Below are 7,190 nucleotides of genomic sequence, written 5' to 3' on the forward strand. Positions count from 1 at the left end.
CTTCCGAGAGCGTGCTGCAAGATCATAGACTTTGGTAGCCAATGGCTCTCCACAAAATGAAGCTGTAATATTTTACCTCAGTTGCCAAAATGCGTAAAAAAAAAAAGACACAAAAAAGGGAACAGATGCCAACTATTATTTTCTGCCAAGAATGGTCCTAATCGAGTCTATGAATTTAGCGCCAGCCGTCAAACCAACAAAGTTACCCTAAGGTACATTTCCCTAAAGCAGGAATGTTTAATACAAATCTGGCCCTTTCCCACCTCTATATAATTATGGCAATTATTGAAGCACACAGAAGATATTTAATTGAGCTCTCTGTGGATTTGGACTGATATGCAGATCATTAAAATGTTTTTTTGTGTGTGTGTGTGTGTGTGTGTGTGTGTGTGTGTGTGTCCTATTGCATCGTATCACTTACAACAAAACAGACCGTCAAAATCTGCCTATATCCATTTTTCAGTTTAAATTAACAATACTTTTATTAAGGCACAAGTCAGGAGATGGATACAAACACATTTCAATGGCTTTATCAATGCCTAGAAGCACAGTGAAGTCTATTATTATTATGAAGTGGATGGTATTTGGTACAACACAGACCCTCCCTGGATCACAACGTCGCTCTAAACAGGATGAAAGAGCCAGGAGGAAACTGGTCAGAGAGGTGACCAAGAGGCCTAAAGCAACTCTGAAGCAGTTGCAGGAATTTATGACAAAGAGTGGTCATTGTGTGCATGTGACAACAATATCACAAATTCTCCACAAATGTGGCTTGTACAGGAGGGTTGCAAGAAAAAAGCCACTCCTCAAGAAAGGCCACTTGCTGTCACGACTGAGCTTTGCCAAAGCACACCTTTGGCGCTTTTCCACTGCATGGTACGGCATGGTACGGCTCGTTACGGTTCACTTTTGGGAGGTTTTCCACTGGATACAGTACCTGGTACCTGGTACTTTTTTTTAGTACCACCTCAGTTGAGGTTCCAAGTGAACCGTACTGTTACCAAAACGTGATGTGTAAACTCTGCTGATCACTGATTGGCCGGAGAGAATCGTCACTACCTGCATCACTGAACTTGCGACACAAACACAACAGAACCACTAGATTTAAATCAGCACAGCCAGCGAAGGATCGAACGCAACTGTTTTGAATTCGAGAGGTCAGAACTGTCCGTCTTGACTGCGCTTATTTCACTCCTCCCCTCACTGCAGCCGCCTACTCTCGCCTTCATTTCAGGCGAGGCGCATCTCAAACAAGCCTAGTTTTTCAGGAGTCGCGGCAGTAGAGGCGGCGCAACTATAACGACGTGTGAATAATCCCGTCCACTCTAAAGCGATACTAAACTGCAGTGGAAACGCAAACCGAGCCGTGCCGTGCCGAGCCGAGTCGTAACACGCAGTGAAAAAGCACCACTTGAAGATTCTGAGGCAGATGAGACTAAAATTTAATTATTTGGCCTCAACACCAAACGATATGTCTGGCGGAAATCCAATACAGCTCATCATCCAAATAACAGCATTCCTACAGTAAAGCATGGCCTAATAAAATCATAGAGAATGTGTTCAGTTCTAAAACGAAAGAATGCCCAAGCCTATCGCTTTCTCTCATTTTGTGAGAGAACTCATGGAAAGTGAAGGCATAGGCGTGGAGGGGCTTGTGAAAGGTCAAATTAAGCTTGCGCTGACAGTGATGTCCATCAAGCCCAGCGGACAGAGGCTGTTATCAGAGCAATATCTGTCTCTTTGAGAGGAAAAGAGGCCACTTGTGCTGCACTTAAAAAGTTCAAAGCCATTGTTTCTGAGTGACAGGGGTGGCAGGGGTGTCTAGCTTCCCTTCTAGCTCCTTGATTCCTCCGTGTGCAGAATATCATTGTTTTTCCTCTTGATTGTCTCTCTCTCCTTCACACTGCATGTTGTTTCTTTATCAAAATCAGTCTGTAGTCTGTAGAGATATATCCTTCCCTTGCTAAAGGCCTACTTAGATCTTAAGGACAAGGTTAAATTTACACCATGGAGAAAAATGTAACCATAAGGATGGATGTCGATACAATCATTTGCTCTGCTAGCCAGACAATAGGGGTCTAGTCTCTAATCCACCACAGAGCACCATATTTATCATAAGTGATAGACAGAACAAACCACAATGGTTTGACAGTGACCTCAAGACTCTTCACTCTGACCGTCATACACAAATGCATCTTCTTGCTTTTGAATGATAGAGAAAACCTCATTATTTCTGGCAAAACACACCAATTACAGTAAGTGATTCATGCTAAATATAACACTTAATTACTTATCTCCATTTTCAACCCTACACTTGCATACCCATTTCTGGCCAGTGCTATTGTCTGAGCTTGGTAGTTATAAAGATCTATTTCAATTTCACACCCAAACATGCATGCAATAGACCTTACACCTGAAAGTACTTTTAATGACAGGAAAAAAAAATCATGTTCAAAGCTTTGAAACATTTGACTCATTTTAATGTTTGTTCTGTGAGTGTACTGTACATGTAGGGTATGTCTTTTAATATGTTTTCTATAGTATATATGTCTTTTATATATAAAAATTCCTCAGAGGAAAAAAAAAGACAAACATTAAATATTGCTTAATAAATTATTATTATTTTATTATAAAATATAATATAGTGTATAAAATGAATAAATACATCCCACAAGGTTAAAAACTACTCCTTTATACAAAAAAGGGAATCCATCAAAGAAGAGTCCTATTTATAGAACTCCTATAAAACATCCATCACAAAATACTTGACACAAAAAGACCCTAAAAGGTTCTCATTAGTCTGCTATGAGTTTGTGGGGACCATGTATTCAATGTATAAACCGTATAAACCACCTAACAAGATCTTCATTCCACCCAACAACTCCAAACTATCAGACAAATCCATTTTCATGCAATTATGGTTTCGGATTCAGTGATATTCGTCTCATTCACATTAGCCTTGCACCATACAGATTAGAGTAATCCAATTGCAGGCCATTTAGAAAGCATTGCTATGACACAGCTAATGAATAACAATACCGTTTAGAGTCCTACTAGCAAGCTAAGCTAAGGTTTGTTTGAAAAACAAGATTACAGAGGAATACATTACAGCACACATGCTGCAAAAATGCACTGGAAAAGGTAATTTAAAAGGTTTTCATAAATTCATAATTGCAATACAGACATGAATGCTACCTTAAATCTTAGGGCATTTTGAGAAGAGCTGTGCTTTTATTTTTATGAGTGAATGGACTTTCCCTTTTAGTCACTATTCTATAGTGCAAGGCTGTGGTATTATAAATACTGTATATACAAAAGCTCCAAAATTTGGGGTCACTAAAATTGTAGAAGAACATACTATAGAAAAATACTACACAAAAAATACTATAGAAATTTTTATTCAACAGTCAAGGACACAATAAATTGATCAAAAAAATTGACAGTAAAGGCATTTATAATGTTGATTTCAAATGCTGATTATTAAAGTAGTCTATTCATCAAAAAAATCCTAAAAATAAAGTATCATGGTTTTCACAAAAATATTAAGCAGCACAACTATAATAAGAAATGCTTCTTGAGCACCAAATCAGCTTATTAGAATGATTTCTGAAGGATCATGTGACACTGAAGACTGGAGTAATGACTGCTAAAAATTCAGCTTTGCTATCACAGAAATAAATGATATTTTACAACACATTAAAATAGAAAGCAGTTATTTAAAGCTGCAATAATATTTCACATTACTGTTTCTACTGTATTTTTGATCAAATAAATGCAGCCTTGGTGATGAGAGAAACACACCCCCAAACTTTTGAACAGTAGGTTTATAAACCGGGAAAGTCGTCAGACCAACTCATAAATAGTTATGGTGTGTTTTGCACAGGCAAGCATCACATTTTCTTAAGAAAAAAAGCAAAAAATCTTTCAGCTTTCGCCCAAGATTATCCACATCAAATAGCCCTGCTCATGAATAAACTGTAAAAGTAAACTCTAAAACTTAATTTTACAAAAACACTCACCTTTGAACATGAAAATGAGGGACAAATCCAGAAAACTGAATGCTCATGAAAGACTTGCACGTTTTGTCTTGGGAGAAAACAAGAAAGGCTATAAAAAGACGTGAACTAGCCAGAAAGCAAATGTCTCTCGTACAGCCCTGCTGGTTCACAACTAATTGAGGGCCAATTCCATCCCACTCTCCTGCATTGACTAACCTGATGAAAACAGCTCAGCACCACTGAGCCACATGCAAATTAGACACAGAGACAAACAGGCTGATGAGAGACACTTTATGGGCCATGTCTTCATGTCTCGCTAACGTGTCCGATGCCTGTAAATATTTCATTCACTGGTTTTCCACCTTGTATCTCTCAATGTGGCCGACTGGTGAATATCTAGTATTCTTATGACCGCATTCTATCCCTTGTTTAATTTTTTTGGTGTCTTTATTCCATCTAACTCTAATTTCCTCTCTTCTGTTCTTCTCTTTACAGATTTAAAAATATGTATCGCAATATCTGCTGCCGAAGATGCAGCCGATAAGCTGCTGCTGCTGCTGTGAGTATTAAACAGCAGAGAATGAAAATGGAAATGCAAACAAGGTCATAAAGCAACAGGACAGTCCTATTCATCTATATGTTTCTCCAGCTTTTAATGGCCGGCGGAGCATCTCATTTGCATGGCTAATAGCAGCATTTGCAGTGACAGGGAGCATACAGCACTGGTCTGTAGATAAGAGCTCACTATTGAGCACTCTCAAACACAAGAACGGCTACGTACACAGTATAATTTAAACAGCCCTCTCTTTGTTGCCTGGTGACAGCCTCCATCCATCATACTCTAAAACTGTTAACGGGCCCATATGTTGTGCGCTGGCCGTGGTGGCAGAGCAGCATCTGTGTCATCTGCACCATTTTAAATGGGCCAGCCTCACATTGGCTTCATAATGCACTCCTGCTGACCTCGATGCACAACAATTTTTTCTCCAGTCCAGTCGAGCTCAACACAAACCAGATCAGTCTGGCCTAATGCAAAGCCAGAGTGACCTAATCATGACCTGTGGCAGATGCAAACTAACCATGTAGAGATTACAGAAGCAGCATTTCCTGTCATTATATTGCAAAAATCATGCGGGGCAGTGAGCAGGCAGGTTCAATCTTGTCTATGTTATGTCTAGGGGTGTAACAGTATACATATTTGTATTGAAAAAATTTTGGCACGGCTCTTTCGGTTCAGCACGCATGTGTACCAAATGAATGCCATGTTATTTTATCCACTGCATGTACAGAACTTCTGTGCGTGTCGAATGCATTTAGAAACTCTGTTTGTAAGGAATAAGGTGTATAAGGAACATTTTCAAATGAGATATAGGATATGTAGGACAATACTGTTTATAAGTATTATGCTTCAAATGCATTTAAAAATTTGCAGAGAGGATACAGTTGTTGTTGGAAAATGGCACGATCCAATTTATATTAAGCACTTCAAACAAATTCATAAGCATATAGTTTAAAGAGGCTTGCCCTCCTGTCAGATGCATGTCAGATGCAGAGCCATAGCACACACACCGATATGTCAATTTTGTGTACTGTTACACCACTAGGTATGTCCCAATCCCATTTCCTTCTTGTCTATCCATCATCTCTTCACTTTTGCTATAAATGATCTTGCAAAAGATTGAAATTCTATCAATATTCAAAATTCTATCAATTCTATCAAAATTTTAATTCTATCAATATTCACTCACCCCTCTGTCGTTACAAACCTGTATGACTTACTTTCTTCTGTAGAAAACAAAATGAAGAATATTTCAATATAAAGTCAATGGTGTCCAAACCAACACGGGCTTTTATTATTATATATGTATTATATACATTATTATACAATGAATTCTTGGGTAAACTATCACGTTAAGGCTTTTTGATATCTGAGGCTTAGTGGTTAGCACATGCAACGGGCCTATAAACTTCACAGCTACTGCACAGAAATGGCTCAAACAAGCCTTGGTTGAAACTTATATTAACATCCGTCTTGGGTGAGCTAATCTGCGATAACTACAGACAGAATTTGAGCTACAAGTACATATTACTGTGCTGAACAGTCTGGATTGTCCTCTTTTTTTTATTAGCAGGTTATGCTAAACAATTCAACAGCACCAGATGCTCATTGTCTCATTAACCTTTATAGAACTGAATTGCTCTCATTTCCCTCCTTTCACCTTCAGCTGCTGCCAGATCCCAGCAAAGTGGGGCCAACATCTGGATCTGCCTCAACAAACTCCAAGAAGTGTCAATGTTGATCACCGAGCACATGATGAATGCTGGGGAAGAACAACATGAGGGGACACATATGCTATAAGACTAAAACTTGGTCTATGCTTAAGGATTTCATACCAAGATGCCTCCAAAAGCTAAAAGTAATAAACAGAAACATTTGCTCAGTAGAGAGGCATGTAGAAGAAAAGCTCAGAAAGTCACTGTGGACAAAATTGCGCTGGTTGAAATTAAACCTCTGAGGCTAAGAAGTGAACAGCAGGAATCCGGTCTCAAAAGGTCTCTCTGTTTCCACTACAAAGATGACAGAATTTAAAAAGTGATGAAACGCAACACAATACTGTATCATCTGAAGCCAAAATGTTGATTATCAAAACAACTTCTGTTAGCAAAAACTTCAATTCTCAACAGCTCTCTTGTGGATGCAGTTTTAAAGAACTTAAGTGGCTCTTCTCACGAGGCTGATGTCCCCATAAATGAGAGCCGTGTGCTCGTAAGAGTGAAGCTAAAGTTTGTTTGAAAAGATCCATGTTGAACAGCGTTCAGCTGGAGGATCGAAGAGTATGTTGTTTTCTGCTCTCTTCATTTGTGATGTGTCCTCCAACAGCCCATAATGCTCACTGAGCACCACTCCACTCTACACTAATGGATTCTGGAGAGGCACATCAAGTGCTGCTGGACGTGTGTTTCGAACGTCTCTGCTGAGCGGCAGGTACATCTGCTCTCACAGGTCTGTGTGTGTGTCTGTTGTGTAACAACCATGAATCGCGATGCACTTAAATTAGAGCTGTCAAACTGCAAATGGTTTCTGCCTGGTATTGCTCATCATTTACACTGGAAACCTCATTAAAGGGATAGTTCACCCAAAAATTCTGTCATCATTTACTCACCCTCATGTCGTTCCAAACCTGTATGAGT

At 39.1% G+C, this 7,190-nt stretch overlaps 1 protein-coding gene across 1 annotated transcript in view; it reads right to left on the minus strand.

Annotated features, from left to right (window-relative positions):
- atrnl1b (attractin-like 1b) overlaps window positions 1-7,190 on the minus strand; it is a 115,493-nt gene that overhangs the window by 6,926 nt on the left and 101,377 nt on the right. The window lies entirely within an intron of this gene.

The sequence above is a fragment of the Sinocyclocheilus anshuiensis genome, unplaced genomic scaffold, assembly GCF_001515605.1.
Source record: "Sinocyclocheilus anshuiensis isolate Anshui unplaced genomic scaffold, SAMN03320099.WGS_v1.1 scaffold1541, whole genome shotgun sequence".
NCBI classification, from domain to species: Eukaryota; Metazoa; Chordata; class Actinopteri; order Cypriniformes; family Cyprinidae; genus Sinocyclocheilus; species Sinocyclocheilus anshuiensis.